Source organism: Hibiscus syriacus, unplaced genomic scaffold (assembly GCF_006381635.1).
Source record: "Hibiscus syriacus cultivar Baekdansim isolate YM2019G1 unplaced genomic scaffold, ASM638163v2 tig00110500_pilon, whole genome shotgun sequence".
In the NCBI taxonomy this organism is placed as follows: Eukaryota; Viridiplantae; Streptophyta; class Magnoliopsida; order Malvales; family Malvaceae; genus Hibiscus; species Hibiscus syriacus.
The window spans coordinates 2,059,618-2,081,891 of record NW_024062762.1 but is presented as its reverse complement, the minus strand read 5'-3'; positions in this window follow the sequence as shown (position 1 = coordinate 2,081,891).

The following is a 22,274-nucleotide window of genomic DNA, read 5'->3' as shown; positions in this document are numbered from 1 at the left end:
AGGAAGGCTTCAAGACTGACAAGAAACCGATAGAGTTTTAATCCAAGAACTAAAATGAAAGTAACCTTTCAAAGAGTTTATTATGCAAAAAGCTCTAAGTAAAAATGCCATGGAGATGCCTATTTATAGTGTTGATAGGCACCACATGAGTTTTTACAATTAAAATAAAACAATCACCTAAATGCAATTGAATTCAATTAAATGACTTGTCATTCTTCTTATCCTTTGATGGCTGACCATGTAGATTGAAAATAGATGAATTAAGCTTTAATTTGAGATAATTCTAGCCTTAAATTTGTCCAAAAAAGAGGGGTGAGGGCTGCTTTGCTTTGCTTGCAAATTGAAGAAAAGAGGATAAATGAAGTCATAGGATGAATCAGCTTGTCTCTTCAAATTCCTTGCTAATTTTATCACTTAATTTTGGTGGTTAAATGAAATAAAATCAACCTTCATTGCTTGTTCCCTTGTAGAATATGATCAGCCTTCAAAAGATGATAAAGGCCTTGAATGCTAAGTTTTTAATGCTGGTTATTCCATGTCCCCTTGCTTGAATGTGAATGGCCTTTAATGGGTGATAACATCAACCTTGAATGCCTTGAATTGGTGAATTAAGATGGTCATCAATTGCTTGTCTCTTGGTAGAAGATGAAAGGACTCTTCCTTGTCTCAAACTCATCCAAATCATCATTGTATAAATTCTCGTAATGAAAATTCCAGCCTGCACTGTCTTCAATAAATCGATCATATCTCAAGCTCCTGATATCGTATTGAGGTGATTCAAAAGGTGTTGGAAATATAAGAGATAGAGGAATAATGTAAAATTTATTTTTGGACCCAAAAACGTCTGTATCGTATACAGAATTAGAAGACATTCTGGCTGATATTCATGCATCTGTTGAAACCATTCAACTTCTCTCATGCACCTAAACACAAAGGTGAACTTTATTCAATCTTTAATTAAAAACATGCATGAAACAATTAAGAGTTAGTTTAATAAATGAACTAGTTTGATGAATGAACTAGTTTAATTAATGAACTAACTTTATTCAATGAACTAGATGCATGAATGAAGTAGCTTACTAAATGATCTAATTATGCACAAATGAATTACTTCCCTAAATGAACTAGATGCTTTAAATATAATGCATGATTAAATGAACATCACACTTATTAAATGCAATGAATGTCATGCAACTAATAAAACTCATGCAAATTCATGCAATGAATGATATCATGTGATAAGCACGTCCCAAGAGGTAAATACAAACATATGATACAATACAGTGCATAAGTGAGTAGGTATAGGACGAAGTAAGGTAGAACTCAGTCTTTGTGAACTTCAATGATTTAGTCAGATCAAGACGAAAGTTAGGGCTGATTGGGATCACATCACAACAACTGCATCTTCACTAATGTAAAAGCCATTTGATCGATCTCATCTACAAAGCTCACCACCTCCATGTTAGGAACTATTGCACAAGTACGTAACACCCCAGTCCAAATCTTCTTAACTCCATAGGATGTAACCAGAGGTGGATGCACTAAGCCCCATAGGGGCTAAGTGCATCCCATTATTTTGGAAAAATGGTGAAATTTACCAATCTACAACTCAAATACTCGATCACTTGCAATGCCTACCACTACAACAAAATGGGTCTATAGCTGCGTTTTTAGCTCTATAGCGATGTTTCAAAGTGCAGCTAAAAATCCTCCCAGGAAATGCCGCAAGAAACGCCGTTAAAACAACGCCACAATAGTTAACAACGTTTTATGTTAACAAATGCTGCAACAAGTTAGATTATTTAGCAACATTTATATTTAAAACGCCGCAAAAAGTCAGGTTATATAGCGACATTTGTATCTAAAACGCCGCTAAAATATCATTTTATATAGTGGCACTGTGAGGATAAAAACGCCGCAAAAGATTAGGTTATTTAGCGACGTTTACGATACAAACGCCACTAATTCACTACATCAAAATAGAATTTTAGCGGCGTTTTTACCCTAAAGCAGCGTTTTTTACCCAAATTTACATCTTATAGCATTATCCAATAATAATAAACTTGAAATGTAATTACGATACGAATTAAATAAAATTATTTAACAACAAAAATAAACCAAATTTCATAAATATTAAAGTGAAATGTAAAGTAGTTCAACATAAATAACGATAATGTTATATAATAAGTTGCTATGAGATTCCATTAGCAAATATCTGGAGTACACAAATTAAAAATCTATCCGTTTAAAGAGGTAGTTCATACATGTACATGTACAATCAATCTCTTCTGACCCCATCGATGTTGAGTTCATGTGTCTCATTTGGTCCTGTTAAATCACAAAAAAATATACAAATAATAGTCAAAATGGAACTGCATAATATATATATATATATACAAGAAAACCACACATGTTTACATATGAGAATTTTGGCCGTCCATTTGTTGTTGTAAAAGGATATTAAATACAAACGTTTGCAACAAAAGGATGCTGGTATAGTTATGTAATTCCTTAGAACAGTCTTCTTTACATTGAGTTATTGCTACATATAGAAACTTCCTCTCAAATAAGGGCCTTAAGGAATTTCAACATTCAAATTAGCAATCATAAACTGTTACTCAAAACTTTAAAAGTCTATGAAAGAAACAAAGCTCAAATTATTCGGACAAAGGTAAAAGGACAGAGAGAACTTTGTCTGACCATTAAGTCCATGTAAAGCTGACATTGCTTATTTAGGGAGAGGAAAAACACACTAAACCAAATCCCTTACTTGTCAAGTTCAAGAAAATTCAATCTCAAAAGCTTAAAACATTTAAAAGCTTAGACAAGCCACTGTTGTACATAAACATTGTATCTAAAAGGCTAGGGGGTCCAATTCAAGAAAATTCAATCTCAAAATTCTCAAGGCACATCACCTGGAGTAGATTAATCAATTCTCGATTGATACTTAACTTGTCATAGTGAAAAAAACTAATCAATTATTCATTTTCTTGACTTTCGGACATTCGAAGAATACTACATGGATGCCTTTATTAATCTAATACCAAAGATAAGAAATGCTCACTTGGGTATCACTTTCGTCTTTGATTTTCTGTGTAGATGATCCATAATCATTGGATTGGTTACTCTCATCATTATTCTTAGCCGTGGCTGCAACTTTATGCTCTGACGTAGGTAGATTATGAGGAGCACATCCAACAGCTAGCTGATAAAATGTAAAGCAAATACCAGAATATATATATATATATATATATATATATAAAATCAATCTAAGTTAAATGCTTGATTTCAACCAAGAAACAATTTAACAAAATGTGAGCAAAGTGCATACCATATGTCTTCTCCAAACATGCTGCCACAAATTCCTCAACTCATTCCTTCGAACAGGCTTGATAAGAAAGTCAGCTGCACATATTTACATACACTTCAGAACCATGCTAAATGAATCTTCCAATGACATCATTGTTTTAAATACGTAAACAAAAAAGATTTTAGCTTCATTCCTAATCAAATAATTAATAAATCAAAGATGGTATAGCATCAATAAAATTTTAGTTGAAATGAGTACTTATAAGTGGAATATTTTGCAGATATCATGTTCCATGGCCAAAGTGAAGAAAAACAATAAGGCATTAAAAACAGAAGGGAATCAAACAACTAATATAATTTAATCTGTAGATCTAGATAAATAGAATAATAACGATTTAACAAAATGAAGAAAGGGAAGGTAAAGAAGAAACCTAGGTAACTGCATTTACGAAGAAAAGCGGCGATAATCTGACGACTTGAATCATCGGCTTCGACTAAAAGCACTCTGAGAACCATTCGCGGTAAGAATCTTTCGTTTACGGCCGCGAAAACCAAATAAAATATCTTTGTCTGCTTTGAATAAACGAAAAAGAAAGTGAAGCCAAGTGAAGACTTTGTTATTTTTTTTAGTTACCCAAAGAGGATAATAATTTTGTTTTTATGAAAAAGAAAAGTTAAGGGAGATGAGTCGTAACCCAAGTTCTTGTGTTGAGATAACAGAGGTCTGGGATTTGCTCAGTTGCAGAAACCGGCCACTGAAGAATGCACTTAAAAATATTGTGGAGACGAGTGGAATTAGGGATAAAGGACTAAACAATTTGTGGAGTTTGTTATAAAACGCCACTAAAGGCTGCACAATTGCAGCGTTCAGGCCAAAACGCCACTATATGTTTGAGAACAGAGGCATGGTTGCTGGAAGGTGGTCAGATGGTGAGATACAGTAATTTTGTTATGAATGAGGGATTTTATTAACCAAACAACAACAATAGATTTATTATTAAATAGTGAAAATGGGTTCTTCTAAAAAGGTACTCAAACATGTCACATCAATGACTATTTATAAGCCATACAACTAAATCATAAACGGCCCAACAGATTATGGCCTAATTCATTAAGAAACTAACTTACAACTTATTCCTAACATTCTCTTTGCTTTCTCAACCTTCTTGATCTTCTTCAAAATACTTATTCTTGAGCAAGAACTACAAACATGGTGAACTGAAGCAAAGATAAGCACTTGAACAACATGCTGAATGAATACCAAATTGGATAATAAGCTGAAATTGAACTTCTAACCAACTTTGTTCCTCTTCATATCAATTCTTTCATCGATTTTTTTCAATTTTTCTTTTCAATTTCTTCCTCATTGTTTTTCTTCTTCTACACTTATTCAAACTTTCTTTTTGGTGAAAGAAAGGAGGTCAAGAAACAAACTCTCGAATGCAATCTAAAACCTCTTTTGGACAAGAAAACACCATATATTGTCTGGTTAAGGAAGGCAAGACTGTTAAACAGTTAAATCCTCCCCGGAGAATTTTCTATCATTGTAACTTGCCTATTAAGCATCAAGTACCACTTTGTCTTGTGGAAGAAAACAGACCGTGTACGAAGCCTTCCAAACTAATTTCTTTTGAGTGAAGAAATAACACAATTTTATTTCCAGCATCAATTCAGACTTGAGCAACAACAATCTTAAGCAGTCAACATTCATATAATTTGAAAAACTTCAAATCTTAACCAACACTTGATGTCAAACTTAAAACAGGAGTAAATCATGAGCAGTAGTGGGAAAATCATAACATTATTGGGTGCAACCGTATTTCTTATATATATTCAATTTTTAACTTATTTTCTTATTGTGGGAAAATCTAAAGTTCCATCAGCAAAAACTCTGATAAAATTTTAGTTGCAACCCATTTTATTATTAAAAAATTTTAAGTTTTCATATCGCAACCTATTTATTAGTGAATCATGACATTCTTGGGCGCAACCTATTTTATTAATAAAAATATTAACATTACATATCACAACATATTTCTTAGTGAACCACAACATTATTGGGTGCAATCGTATTTCTTATATATATTCATAACATTTTCAATTTTTAACTTATTTTCTTATCGTGGGAAAATCCAAAGTTCCATCAGCTTGAACTCTAATAACATTTTAGGCGCAACCCATTTTATTATTAAAAATATTAAGATTCCAAATCGTAACCTATTTCTTAGTGAACCTGTCGTAACCAGTTTTTGTCCGGGTACGAAATTTTTACTTGGCGGGAAAAATAATTTGAATAAATAAATGACTTTTATATAAAAAAATATTTTGGGAGTCGCCATTAACCTTTTTGGGTTAGGTAGGTCAAATATCTAAAAACAATCTTTTAAAATAGTTTTGAATAAAACATAATTTAAAAGATAAAACTGATCTGTGTATAACCAAAATTTTATTAAAAAAAAGGATTTGTGGTTGATTACGTTTGGGGAAGGATTAGCACCCCCACTACGCCCAAAATTAGTACTCATTAATTATAAATTGTCTCTATTATTGAAAATTTAATTCATAATCCTGTTATTTCAAATTTACTATTATAATTTTAAGAAAATCTATTAATTTTTATTTAAATAAGATATTTATTTATTTAGAAATATCAGAAAAGGACTTCTAGGTGCTTTAAGACAGTTCTTTTATTTTATAAAAAATAAATATTAATGAAATATTTCTTTAAAAATTAATATATATTTTATAGGATAAACAAATTAGAAAACGGACTTCTAGGTTCTTTAAGACAATCATTTTCTTTAATATTATTAAAATAGGATTATTATTATATTATTTTTTTTATAAAAATAATTTATAAAAAATAAATAAATAAATAAATAAATAAATATTATTTATTATATATATATATATATTTATAATGATAATATAATAATATATTGCAAATAAACATATAAAATTAAATCAACAACTAAAATAAATGAATTAAAACTATATAAAAAACTAATAATTTTAAAGCTAATGACTAAATTGGAATATATTAAAAATAAATATCTAATTCGTAATTAACTTATTAAAATTTTAGTGTCTAATCATGCTATTTTACATATTTATTAATTTAGTGACTAAATTAAAATTATATTAAATTCGAATATTAAATTAAAATAGATTAAAACATGCTGGTCGGGACTAAAATATTATTTAACAAAATTATAATGGTTATTTCGGTTATTTTTCTAAAATATATAAGTAAATCAGTGGCTAAATTATAATGAATAAAAATTAATAGACCGAATTATAATATATATATATAAAAGCATGCTATAAGGATCAAATTGCAAGTTTTCAAGGTTACAGTGGCTGCGGGAATAGTTTAGCCAAGCACGAAATTACACAAAGGCCCATACCAAAACTACGTCGTTTTGGTGAGGGTATTTATACCCCATTATAACCGGCCCTTCGGACCAATTCTTTATTTCTCTCTTTTCTCTTCTCTCTCTAAACTGAGAGAGTTTTAAACTCTCTCGCTTCTCTCTAAAATTGAGAGAGAGAGAGAGATAGAGCACCGATCGACAGCCTTGTGCCACCGCTAACCTTACCGTCGGCCACCGCATCCGGTGGTCGAAAAATTTTATTTTACACCAAAATATAGATCAGACCATCCTAATGACGGTTCTGGTGTCCTTTTCCCTTAAATGGCTCCCGATCGGAGCAAATCTAGGAAAATACATTCGGTTTTCGAAGGTTTTTGGTGACGTGTGGAGGCTCGTATGAACTTCGGTAATGGCGTGGCTTCCTCAGTAAGTATCTCTCCATCTTTTCCTGGTTATTTTGGTGTTTTATTGGTTGCTGGGTTGCTCGTTTTCCTCTGGTTTTTCTTTGCAGGTTCAGTTGATGGCTTTATAGCCATCATCAGCGCTCATCTCGGACCGGATAATAGAGTGGCAGTTTGGTGAGTCACCAAACTTTAGTGGTGACTCACAGTGGCCTTTAACGTGGACGGCTGGTTTTGAATCTTCTGGAGGCTCTCGGTTGGCGTCGTGGCAGTATATGAAGCGGCGTAAATCAGAGGCGGCAAAGGCGATGGCCGCGTGGCCCTAGGGTTATGATACCCTAGGGTTTCAAGCTGGTGCATCTGGGACCGTTGGATCAAGCCAGATCCAACGGCTGAGAAGAGGAGCGGCGGCTAGAGCTGAGATCAAACCCTAACTGGGTTTTACGGTTTTTATTAGGTTCGGGCCAGTCTGTTTGGGTTTGTAATGTGGGCCTGTAAAATTTTTAATAATAATAATAATAATAATAATATAAATAAAATAATATTTAAAATTAAAAATAAAAAAAACAAATGGATAGCTCATTCTTGTGTTAACAAGAATAGGGCAAAGATGAAAAGATAAATTCTTTTTATCCATTTGACTTCAAATGATTATGATGGCAATGTCGAACTAATTCTTCTTCTTTAGTTCTTCTCATTATGAACTTTTCCACTGGGATGTCAATTCATCTCCTTCTGTGATGTAATCTAGCAAAAAGTTTGAACAAGTTCTACTTCTTCTTCTTCAGATGAGTTCTTCTCATTATAAATACTTCTGAAAATGTTGATGCTAATCTATCTTCTTCTGTGATAGATCATACAAAAGGTTGAACAAGTTCTTCTCGTTATGAACTTCTTCTTCTTCTTCAGATGAGTTCTTCTCATTATGACCTTTCTCTGGAAAAGTTGATGTTGATCTATCTCCTTCTGTGATAGAGTCATGCAAAAGGTTGAACAAGCTCTTCTCATTATGAACTTCTTCTTCCTTCTTCAGATGAGTTCTTCTTATTATGAACTTTTTTCTGGAAAAGTTGATGCTGATCTATCTCCTTCTGTGATAGAGTTATGCAAAAGGTTGAACAAGCTCTTCTCATTATGAACTTCTTCTTCCTTCTTCAGATGAGTTCTTCTTATTATGAACTTTTTCTGGAAAAGTTGATGCTGATCTATCTCTTTCTGTGATAAAGTTATGCAAAAGGTTGAACAAGCTCTTCTCATTATGAACTTCTTCTTCCTTCTTCAGATGAGTTCTTCTTATTATGAACTTTTTCTGGAAAAGTTGATGTTGATCTATCTCCTTCTGTGATAGAGTTATGCAAAAGGTTGAACAAGCTCTTCTCATTATGAACTTCTTCTTCCTTCTTCAGATGAGTTCTTCTTATTATAAACATTTTCTAGAAAAGTTGATGTTGATCTATCTCCTTTTGTGATGGAGTTATGCAAAAGGTTGAACAAGCTCTTCTTATTATGAACTTCTTCTTCCTTCTTCAGATGAGTTCTTCTTATTATGAACTTTTTCTGGAAAAGTTGATGTTGATCTATCTCCTTCTATGATAGAGTTATGCAAAAGGTTGAACAAGCTCTTCTCATTATGAACTTCTTCTTCCTTCTTCAGATGAGTTCTTCTCATTATGAACTCTTCCGGAAATGTTGATCCATCGAATGATGGATTCGAATCTTTGCTAAAATCTTTGAATTTCCTGTCAAATATTTAACATGGATAAAAAGAATGAAAATGCACCTATTTTGAAAATGTCTAAATATGATGCATGAATGTTAATTTCATCTTTATTTAATTTCAAAGAGATAACTTAGTCTTTCTTCAATTGTGTAGAAATCTAATAAATCTTTCCTCTTCGAACGGAGAATCTATCATCTTTGAAGAGTATAGATGTAGATATGCCTAATTTTTGTATAATGTCACAAAACCCCTTGAAAACAAAACTCAATGGCACAGACTCTTGAAAAGTTTGCAGTCATGTAACATGTTGATTCTGATAACTACTCATCTGATTATGAAATGATTTTTCAGGATGATTTCACAGATATTGATGATTTTTCTGATACCAAGCAAATCCTGAATTCTGATTCTGATGAGGAGAGTAAACTGTTATACTTGACGAAAATGGGATACTCAGATGTTGAGTCTTCAATAGTCGTAGAGATGTGGTCCTGATTAATAAATTGCAGAGTTGACATATTTTATATGTGCTGTTCAAATGGCTAAGGCTGCTAACGTACTTCTTCCGGTAAAAGATAGGAAGTCATTATGCAATGATCCCAATTACAAGAAAAGGCAAAACTTGGGCTATGATTTTCTTAGAAAAAGAAAAAGTAGAAGTAGGTTGAAAAGAAGCTTCTTAATGAAGACGATCATGCAGTTCATCTTCCTAATCCAATGATTGGTTTTGGAATTCCTACCGAACCAGATCAGATAACTCAAAGAACACTTCCAGAAGATGCTATTGGCCCCCCTTATTTCTACTATGATAACGTGGTATTTGCTCCAGTTGTATTTGGGCTGAAATGTCCCGGTACTTATACAAATGTATAGCAAGAATTTGTAGATGCGAAGTATTTTTGTGATGTTGCATGGAAAAGGGGCTATATTCATAATCTGCCAATTGAGAACATATTTCCTCTTGTTCCGCTTCCAAATGACTATGATGGACATAACTTGTTTGCTTTTCAACAGTGATTGCAAATGTCGATAAGACTTACTTTAGATTTAATGCACTTAAAAGTATTAACATGAAGTAATAGCCAGAAATATTTTGTTTGTTTTTAAGATTATGTTAATCTATTTACAAGATGTTTATGTGAGAAATAAATTAAATTTTGAACAAAAGAAATTGAATTTCAAAAAGATAATCTTGGAATAAATAATAAATATATAAAAATATATTCAAAGCCATGGAAAAAATAAAAATGATAAAAATTCAAATGACTCAACAAATTATTAGTATAAATATTTCTAAATTAATCAACTTGATGTAATTTAGAGCTTTGAGGTAAGCTTATGTCTGGAAGATCTCAAATGTTGCTAGAATGCTTGTAGATGTAAAGTTCCTCCCAAACTATCAAGCTCTTAAGAGGGTTTGATTGCCATATGCCTAATATCAACATGTATTTGAGCAGCCCTTTCAGGTTTTCAACTCAAATCCTTCTTTTGGTTGCAAGACGCCCTTTGCGGGTTTTCATCTTGACCCTCATTTTCTATGTATATATTTTTTTCATCATTTTTCATTTTTTAAGCATAATATTTCTTGACAAAATCTGAGTTTATTGGATTTCTCAGAACTTTTCCATCCATTTCTGCCAAGATCAACGCTCCTCCAGAAAAGGCTTTTTTTATAACATATAGCCCTTCCCAATTAGGCATCCATTTCCCACAGAAATCTTTATGTATAGGCAAGATCTTTTTCAGCACTAGATCACCCTCTTGGAATTCTCTTGGATGTACTTTCTTGTCATGAGACTTCATCATCCGTTTTTGATACATCTGTCCATGGCAAATAGCTTTCAATCTCTTCTCCTCAATAAGGTTCAATTGATCAAATCGAGCTTGGATCCATTCAGACTCATCCAATTTTACCTCTCTCAAGATTCGAAGTGATGGAATCTCAACTTCAATCGATAAGACTGCTTCCATCCCATAGACTAAAGAAAAAGGCGTTGCCCCAGTAGATGTTCGCATAGTAGTTCGGTATGCATATAAAGCAAAAGGTAACTTCTCGTGCCAATCTTTGTAAGTTTCAGTAGTCTTTGTTATGATTCTCTTGATGTTCTTATTTGCCGCTTCAACTGCTCCATTCATCTTTGGATGATATGTCACTGAGTTTGCATGCTTGATCTTAAACTGTGCACAAAGTTCAGTCATCATTTTGTTGCTCAGGTTCAGAGCATTATCTGTAATGATCCTTTCTGGTAGCCCATACCGGAAAATTATTTCTTTCTTTATGAATTTACAGACTGTAGACCTCTTAATATTGGCATATGAAGTAGCTTCAACTCATTTGGTAAAATAGTCAATTGCTACTAAGATGAAACAATGTCTTTTCGATGCTTTTGGTGTGATTGCCCCAATGACGTCTATTCCCCACATAGAAAATGGACAGGGTACTGTCATTACATGTAAAGGCAATGGGGGTACATGAATCTTATCTGCATATATCTGGCATTTATGACATCTCCTTGCATAATCAATGTAATCTGTATGCATGGTAGCCCAATAATATCCATATCTCATTATTTTCCTAGACATGGAAAGACCATTTGCATGTGTTCCACATATTCCACTGTGTACTTCCTCAATGATGCTTCTGGCTTCGCTAGTATTTAAACATCTCAATAGCATTTGATCATTGCTTCTTCTGTATAGAGTCTCGTTATCAAGAAAGTATCCATCAACTATTCTTCTCAATGTTCTTTTATCAATTTCAGATGCATTTTGTGGATAACTTTGATATTTGATATATTGCAGGATATCATAATACCATGGTTTGCCATCTGCCTCTTATTCCACATTGTAACAATGTGCAGGAATTTCATATACTTGCATTTTTATCGGCATCATATCAACTTTCTTAGTTGCCTGAAACATAGCAGCTAAGGTAGCTAAATCATCTGCCATTTGATTTTCCTCTCTAGGGAGATAATTGAAGGTGACTCTCTCAAATTCTTTCACTAATTCGAGGATAAAATCATGGTATTCCAGTAATTTGGGATCTTTTGTTTCCCATTCTCCTCATAGTTAATACACCACTAATGATGAATCTCCATATATCTGGAGAAATTTAATTTTTCTTTCTATGGTTGCCTTCAATCCCATGACACAAGCTTCGTATTCCGCCATGTTATTAGTGCAAAAGAACTCCAGTCTGCTTGTGAAAGGATAATAAATATTTTTTGGAGAAATCAATATTGCCCCAATTCCTCTTCCCAAGGCGTTGGATGCTCCATCAAAATAAAGCTTCCATGATTCATCATTTGTTATGACTTCTTCATTCATGGATATGCACAACAAATCTTCATCTGGAAAATTAAAACTCAGAGACTGATAATCATCTGATACACGACTGGCCAGGAAAGCAGCTATGACACTTTCTTTTATCTCTTTTTGGTTGACATATACAATAGCAAACTCGGATAATAACATCTGCCATCTAGCCATTTTGCCTATCAAAGCTGGGGATTCTATTAAGAACTTTAAAGGATCAAGTCTAGATATCAACAAAGTGGTATGATATAACATGTATTGTCTGAGTCTTCAAGTAACCCACACCAAGGCACAACATAATTTTTGTATTGGTGGGTATCGAATTTTACAATCAGTAAATTTCTTACTCATATATAATAAATGGCTTTCTCTTTTTCTTCCAGATTCATCGTGCTGTCCCAGTACGCATCCCATCGAATTTTCAAAGACTATTAAGTAGAGAATTAACGGTCTGTCAGGCATTGGTGACACTAAAATGGGGGCATTGGATAAATATTTCTTAATAATATCCAAAGTTTCTTGACATTCATCATTCCAGACTTCAGGATTGTTCTTTCGGAGTAATTTGAACACTGGATCACATTTGTTAGTTAATTGAGAAATGAACCGAGATATATAATTTAATCTTCCCAAAAAGCCTCGAACTTCTTTCTTTGTATTTGGTGGTGGAAGATCTTGAATTGCTTTTACTTTATCTGGATCAATCTCGATTCCTTTTTGGCTGACTACAAATCCCAAAAGCTTTCCTGATATCACCCCAAAAGTGCATTTAGCGGGGTTGAGCTTTAATTGATACTTTCTCAATCTTTGGAAAAGCTTTCTCAAATTTTGAATATGTTCTTTTTCGGTTCAGGATTTGGCAATCATGTCATCCACATATACTTCAATCTCTTTGTGCATCATGTCATGAAATAGAGTTACCATGGCTCTTTGATACGTTACCCCTGCATTTTTCAATCCAAATGGCATTACTTTGTAGCAGAACGTGCCCCACATAGTTACAAATGTTGTTTTTTCCATGTCCTCAGGATTTATTTTTATCTGATTATATCCTGAAAAGCCGTCCATGAATGAAAATCATACATGTCATGCAGTATTATCCACCAATGTGTCTATGTGAGGTAATGGAAAGCTATCTTTCGGACTAGCTTTGTTGAGATCTCTGTAATCCACACACATTCGAGCTTTCTCATTCTTCTTTGGTACTGAAACAATGTTGGCTACCCATTCTGGGTATTTGGCTGCCTGCAGGAAACCTACATTAATTTGCTTCATTACTTTCTCTTTGATCTGTAACAACATTTTTGGCCTCATTCGTCTGAGCTTTTGTTGAACAGGTTTATACTCTGAACTGATTGGAAGTTTATGGACCACTATATCCGTACTCAAACCAAACATATATTAATAAGACCAGGCAAAGATATCTTTGAACTCTCGAAGAAGATCTATCAATTCTTGTTTTATCTGGGCTGATAAAGTAGTACCAATTTTCACTTCTTTCATTTCTTCATCGGTTCCCAGATTTACAGTCTCAATCTCTTCTTTATGACGTAAAATTTGCTTGTCTTCTTTTTCTATCAGTTTCAACAATTCGGTAGGAATGTCACATTCTATTTCATCCCCACACTTATTGACTTCCTCCAAACATGTGGGCTGCTCTAAATTTATCTCATAATTAAATTTAGGAATAATCAGGCTATTAACTTTGTGACATCTGTAAGTTTAAGTCGGACATATTTCTGAAAAGATATAGTGAATTTATGAAGAATGAGAAATAATTAATGTAAAAAAATGTAAAAAATGTAAAGAATGATTGTCATTTGAGAATTTTAAGAAAACTTCTTATATTTGATATTAAGTGAACTTAACAACTGCCCTTACAAAATAACAAAAACTTTTTATATTATTGGGCTAAACATAAAGATTAGTTTTGAGTATTACTCTGTGTTAATACTAAAAACTACAGGGAGTTCTTCAGCAGTCCAATTGTTGAGTGTTTCACTAGGAATACAAGGGCGAATTCCAGCCAAGTACTTGCCAATCTTATTGTCATTTATGATCATGTTGATAATTAATCTTCCCATAGCTTCTTCAACCATGCTTTGATCTGTTGTCGAATTTTCTTCTTTTAGAGCATCAACAAGATGTTGTTCTACATTAACCATTCCTCCGGATTTAAATGTGGACTTCAAAGGAGGGAAAGCCATGCGCTCCCAAGGAATTTCTTCTCCTTTCAATTTTGCTCTTCTATTTTCACCTCTTCTTTTCATCTCTTTGTTCCTTTGCTGAAAATTAGGCTTAAATCCAAGCCCAAAACGATCTTTCTTCATCTTTATACTTACAGGAACTGAACTCCCCTGAAGATTTTTTCCCAAACCTTTCCCAGTTTTAGCTCCAATGCCTAAAGTCTTTCATACATTCATCTCAGTGCAATCAGACAATCTGGGATGTGGAATTTTGCTTCCCTCAGCAATAAAGGTTGCATTGACAAATTCCAAAGCTCGGAAAGAGCATTCGAGAGCATCATCATTGGTTTCAATATATGGAACATCACTTGTTACAGACGTAATGATTTCTTCCTCAGCTCCTACGCATATTAGTTGTCCATCAACAACGAATTTCAGTTTCTGATGTAATGAAGAAAGAACAGCTCCTGCAGAATGAATCCACGGCCTCCCCAATAAACAATTATATGTAGGGTGGATATCCATCACCACAAAGTCAATATTGTAGACGACTGGTCCGATTAGCAGTGATTTTTCCATTTTCCCAAGCACCTCTTTTTGAGTGCCATCAAAAGCTCGTACTACATTTTGATAGCTTTTTCATGTGCCATTTATCCACCGACATTCTTTGAAGTGTGACCAGAGGCATCAAGTTAAGAGCGGATCCATTGTCAATCAATACTCCTGGCAAAACATGACCATGACAATGTGTGGTAATATTCAAAGCTTTCACTGACCCCATTCCACCTTCCGATATTTCATCATCAATGAACGTGATGTAATTATCAGCGGCTATGTGTCCCATAATCCTGTCAAGCTTGTTGAGAGATATATCTTCAGGAATAAATGTTTGATTAAGAACTTTTATTAAAGCATTTCTGTGTACTTCTGAATTCATCAACAGATCAAGAATTGAAATTCGCGCTTGTTGTTTATGTTGCTGTTCAACCACACTATATTCGTTGTGTTTCAGAAACTTCAAAAATTCTTGTGCTTGTTTTTCTGTTACGGGCTTATTAACTATGGGCGGGGATTCATGATCAAATACCTTTTGAGGTATCACTGTAGCTTTTCCATTTGCTTTTACCTGTTCTGATGCATTTGATGTTTCGAGAGAGTAACATCTCTTACTTCTTGTAAAGAATCCGACTTCACTCACTGCTTCAGACGTCGAATCCACACTCTGTATTTTCTCTTCTACTTTTTCCAAAGAAACAGATCCTCCTACCATTGAAACATTGGTAGTATAATTCCAAGGTACCCTGCGGGTATCCTTATATGGAAATGGTAAAGGAGTCGTGATAACCACTTTCGACTTTGTTGGTGCAGGATTCACTGTAGTTGATTTCACATTAATAATCACAGGATCACTTATTATCTGCTTAGGTTTAGAATCTTCTGATGAGCAAACGTCATCTTCTCTTTTTCCTGGTTCTTCTTCAAAGAATTCTATCTCTTTGTTATTCATCAATTTTTGCACCAAATCCCTAAATTTAGCTCATAGTTAAATTATGTGTCCCTTCTCATGATGATATTCACAATAATTCTTGCCTTCATTATGCTTTGGCCTGAATTCTTGTGGAATCATACCGGATAAGGAGAGTTGTTGAAATATCCAACCAAAAGGAGATTTAATCTAAAAAACATCATTTTTTGCTTTCTTTCTGTTCTCTTCCTGAATTGCATTCACATTTTTATCTCCATGATTTGGCAGCGGATGATTTGATGTAGCTGGTGAATTAAATTCCAATTTTCCAGTGTTGATCAAATTTTAGACCACCATTTTGAATGCCAGACAGTTTTCAATAGAATGACCCGTAATTCCTTCATGGTAAAAACAGTGCGCTTTTACATCATACCATGGAGGGAATGGTGGTTGCATAAGAACTAACGGATAGGGCCGTATGACATCTTCTTTTAACAACAAATCATAGATCTCAGTATAGGGTACTGGTAAAGGTGTAAAAGACAACCTTTCACTTTCCCTTCGAGATCCTCTGGACTCTACTCGATTAGTATTTGTTTCTTCTTTCTTAACCCTTGGCTAGGTTATTGTAACAATTTTTGAAGTATCCTTGTTGTAAGAGTTTGCATTGTTGACTTTGTTCTCTTTTTTCCGGTATATAGGTCTTTTGGAACTAGACCCCTCATTTGATTTAATTTTGCCACTTTTCAAGACAGTTTCAATGAGTTCTCCAGAAATGACCAGATCTACAAAATTTCTGGTTGCATTCCCCATTAAATGACTTAAATAGGGAGCCGTTAAAGTGTGGACGAACATAACTGTGGTTTCTTTTTCTAATAAAGGTGGTTGGACTTGGGCTGCAGTGTCACGCTATCTCTGAGCGTACTGTCTGAATGTTTCATTATTCTTTTTCTCCATATTTTGGAGAGTCCATCTATCCGGGACCATATCTGTCACATGGCAGTACTGTTCTAAGAAAGCCTTTGCCAGATCCTTCCATGATCTAATGTTGCCTTTGGTAAGTTGAGTATACCACTTTAAGGCTGGTCCTGTCAAACTATCTTGAGAACAATGAATTAATAATTTCTCGTCTTTCACATGACCTGTCATTCTATGAAAAAACATGGTAATGTGGGACAAAGGGCATGTAGTACCGTCATATCTGTCAAATACAGGCACTTTGAACTTGATAGGGAGGATTAAGTCCGAGACCAAGCTCAACTCGCTAGCGTCAAACCCATAGAATGATTCAGTTATTTCTACGGATTTCATTCGTTCCTCTAAGCTCCTGATCTATCTGGTCAATTCTTCATTTACTTTTTCTTTCTCATTCAGCTCATTCAAATCTGGGATTAGATGCTCAACATTAAAATCTCCTATTTTCACATCTGATATAAGTGGATTTTTGCTTGAAGATGCAGGATCCACTTATTGATTTTCATGTGGTTTGGCCTCTTGAAGTGCTGATGTGCAGGCATGGATTTGTATAGGTGTAGTACCAGAGTGATAAGAGTGATAAATTGGTTCCGATGGGAAACCTAGAGGATGCATAGGTTCTTGGTCGAAAGATACAGGATTTTCATGAATTTTTCCAATGGTAGCCTGCTTTTTGAGCATGTCTTCTATTTTCTGCATCATGTTGTCTTGTAGTTTGCAATACTGGCTTCAATTTTCTCTAGCTTCATTCTCATCTCTGCTTGTTCTTTGTTATGTTGTTCCTCAATACGTTCTATTTTATCCTCCATGATTTTCTTAGTAGATTGTCTAGTACCGTAGTGATGTTGTATTTCTCGTTTGGCCAGAATAACTACGATTGAAAATTCTTTTGATATTATTTTTTTCAAATTTTAATTAATGAATGTTTATCTTAATGTAAAATAAAAATTATACATAAAGAAAATAATGCAATGAATAATGAATGTATGCAAAAGGTATTGATCCCAAAAAGTTTACTGTCATAGAACAACTTCCATCGGCATACAAAAGTTTCTTTATAATAGTTCATAACTACAAATACGTCGTAGCTTTCCTATTAAGCTCTATAATTTCTTTCATTAATCAGGTCATCTTCTTTCCATACTTGGAAACTGGATCAACGTGATCTTCAATTATTTTTGCTTCAACAGCTAGCTCCCCAACATATCTAGCAACTTCGCTCATTTGTACCATGGCCTCGAATACCATATTGCTTATTTTTTCACTTCTTTCTACATAGAAATCAGTCGCTTTTTGACATTGTTCATTAGTTCCCTTGAGAGTCTGCTCTAACTCAGTGATTCTGACTTGACAACTGTGCAGAGTTTTTTCAAGATCTCTAATGCTTCTTCGCAGTGAAGCATTCTCCTCATAACTGTCTTTAAGATCACTAGGTCCTAGACGAACTTTTTCTTGAAATAATGACTCTTCAAGTTGCAAAATGTAAGCATTAAACTCTGAATTTTTGTTTCTAGACTGATCTAGACCTTCTTCGAGTTTTGTTCGTTCTTCTTGCGTCCTTTGACTAAGCTTCTGGATTTGAACATTCTTGTTTCTGCATCTTTGCATCCAATTGCTAGCCACTTCTTGCTCTACCTCAAGTCTGGTGTTGAAACTCTTCTTCTCTAATTCCCATTTTTCTTTTTCAACATCGAACTCTTCAATCCTTTGGCCCCTGACTTCAAGTTCGGCAATCAGATTATTCATTTCAGATTCAAATCCCTTGAACATGGTATTTTTTTCACCTTCAAATTTCTCAAGCATGTCGTTCTTCATCTCTTCTAATTTTTTACCTTGATCTCTTTCTTTCTGCATTTGATTCATAATCTCACGATTTTTGGTTTTGTGCTTCATAATTCGTTCCCCTTTATCAACCTCGAGATCCTCCATTTTCTATTTTCCTTTCTCAAGGCTTTTGAGTATACGGCTATTCTTTCCTTTCAAATCTTCAACTCGGCTTTTCTCGATGTTTAATTCTTTAGTCATCTGTACTGTTGATCTGCTCGGTCATGATGTTTTCCAGGATTTGTGTAGCTCATGGTAATTCTTCTTTAACGTTTTGAATTCACCATCAACTCTTTCTTTGTTTTCCCTCAGCATTGCACATTGTGCGGAATGAAAGTCAACGTCAACGCCCATCATAGCTTTATCCTGTCGCATTTGTTCTAATTCTCTCGACAAACCTTCTCTTTCTGCTTCAAATTCAGCTTTCAGGATTTCAATCTCTGATGGAACCACCCTAATGCGATCTTCTATAGAGATATCCTCATTTTGGTCTGGTAGAGGAATATTTTCATTTTTCCTGACAGATCTCCATTCCTCATAATCGGGAGTTAACATTTCTTTTGCTACTTTAGCTCGAATACAAAAAGTTGTTTTCCAAGCTGTAAAGGCCTCCATGATATTTCTTTTATAATTTTTGCTGTGGAATACGAACTCAGACGAATGTAATCCAGCAGTAACAGGAACAAATTGACGACCTTCATACTGCCTTATAACCAGAAATGGTGCATATCCGATTCCTCCCCATAATCCACGCAGCATCACCCAGTTGTAATCACCACATTTGTAAAAGAATTCACTTTGGATTTGCCACGAGGCTCGCCAAACAATGTCATCGTTTTGCAGATTTCGAAAGGCATTGATCCACATATCATTCGTAATTTCTTTCGGCCATTCTTGCTCCAAAAATTCTTTTAATGGTGAGTAGTCCGTACTAAAGCGCCGGTATGAAACCTTTTCTGTCCTCAAAAAATGGCTACGGATCCAGACATATAACAATTGGGCACATCATGAGAATCGTCCACCTCCTAGCCTTCTACAAGCGTTTAACGATCTGAAAGTCTCTGCTAGAATTGCAGAAGCAGGATTGACCCTTTTTGGTAGCTGCTCAAACAAATCTACTATTGCAGCCTCAATATATCCCAATACTTTCGGGAAGATGACCATACCATATATACCCAGAGCAAAGAGATCGAATCGTACTTTATCATCTAGATGAATCAGAATAATTTCTTTAATGTTGGTCCAAACAATGCCTTCGCTTTCGCCCTTTTGTTTCGTACGAGCTACTATCCATTCCTCTCGTACTCCGGCAATCTTTGCTAATTTAACTCGGAAAGGTTGAGTTTTAACTGACCTTGAATAAATTCGATTTTCCAAGGCCCCTTCTATATGTAGCAAAGTTGTGTACTCTTCAATAGTAGGAACCAAGTCCTCCTTATTGAAAGTGAAACAATTATAACTAGGATTCCAGAATTGAATCAGGGCTCGAAGCAAGTCATCATCAATTTCTACATATAGCAAATATGGGATGTCCCCGTAAGTCTGATAAAACTGTAACTTTTTGTTTGAGTCCCAACTCTCCCAAATGCCTCGTAGATCTTGCATATCATTTCTTTTTAGAGAAACTGGAGCATAACTGGCTAACTCGGATACATAGTCATCTTGCAGACTGTCTCCCCCTTGTCTTTGTAAGTCCTCAGCCCACTGTCTTACTTCTGAGTTTGGAACTATTTGATTTGAACACTTTTTATCCATAGATGAAGGTTTTCCAATGAGACGATTAACACGAGGATCAATACCTTTAATCCTGTATGATGCTATGCAAAAATAACATAACACACAGAAAGAAATGAATTAGTTCACATAATAAAGAAGTAAAAATTAATTTAATAACATCTATCCAAATATTTCTAATTAAAAATGCTTTCTACATAGCATACTTAAAATAATTTAAATTTTCATGCAATTTATTTAGCAAGAAAATAAATAAATTAAAAAGAAAAGGTTAGAAATCATTTCTCCTTTTTGTACACCTATTTTGGCATGGTTTCAGATTAGAAGAGTTTCTAAGGTTTACTATATGTAGAGTTTCAGTTCTAAGAGTAAAGGTACCCGAATTGTCCTTGTTAGTGCCCCCTTGGGCTGCTAACCCTCAATCCTAGTCCATCACAAACTAAAGTGGATCGAGTTCAATTCGAGGGGATACAATTCTCTATGCCTGACACGGAGAATAAATTCCCACGAAGACATAGAGCATATGAACCCTGAAAACTACTTGCTAGGTCTGACACGGAGAATAAATTCTCACGAAGACGTCGCTTTCACTCCCACTTAAAAGGGACAAGCTTGATTAAAAAACTTATGTTATGCAATGCATGTGTTGTGTGTGAGGAGAAATGTTCAAACCTCTGACAGAAAAATAAATAATGAAATAAAATACTTGAAAATAAAATGAAACATTAATAAAATAATATATATATAAATATTATGAAAATAATAAGTATATATAAAAATTTTGAAAAGAAAGAATTAAAAATTAAATATATGAATTTTTAATTTCTAATTAATAGAGACAATTTATAATTGATTTTAAAGCTTGACCAGGTGTCCCCAGCGGAGTCGCCAAGCTATCGTAACCGGTTTTCGTCCGGGTACGAAATTTTTACTTGGTGGGAAAAATAATTTGAATAAATAAATGATTTTTATATAAAAAAATATTTTGGGAGTCACCATTGACCTTTTTGGGTTAGGTAGGTTAAATACCTAAACACAATCTTTTAAAATAGTTTTGAATAAAACATAATTTAAAAGATAAAACTGATCTGCGTATAACCAAAATTTTATTAAAAAAATGGATTCGTGGTCGATTACGTTTGGGGAAGGATTAGCACCCCCACAATTCCCAAAATTGATACTCATTAATTATAAATTGTCTCTATTATTGGAAATTTAATTCATAATCCTGTTATTTCAAATTTTATTAGTATAATTTTAAGAAAATCTATTAATTTTTATTTAAATAAGATATTTATGTATTTAGAAATATCAGAAAAGGAATTCTAGGTACTTTAAGACAGTTCTTTTCTTCTATAAAAAAATAAATATTAATGAAATATTTCTTTAAAAATTAATATATATTTTATAGGATAAAAAATATCAGAAAACAGACTTCTAGATGCTTTAAGACATTCATTTTCTTTAATATTATTAAAATAGGATTATTATTATATTATTTTTTTATAAAAATAATTTATAAAAAATAAATAAAGAAATAAATATTATTTATTATATATATATATATATATATATTTATAATGATAATAATAATAATATATTGCAAATAAACATATAAAATTAAATCAACAACTAAAATAAATGAAATTAAAACTATATAATAAAAACTAATAATTTTAAAGCTAATGACTAAATTGGAATATATTAAAAATAAGAGAAAATAACCTCAGTGACCAAAAATGCCTTATAATATACGATTTTAACCAACTTTTTTTGGATTTGCCAAAATGACCAACTAAATCGCAATGCGATCGATAATTCGCAACACGATCTCCGGTATCGCAAATCAGTTTCCAGATTCGCAACGCGATTCTGACTATCGCATTTCGATTTTTCCGACTATCGCAATGCGAATATGTAAATTGCAATGCGAATATGTAAATCGCAATGCGAATATGTAAATCGCAA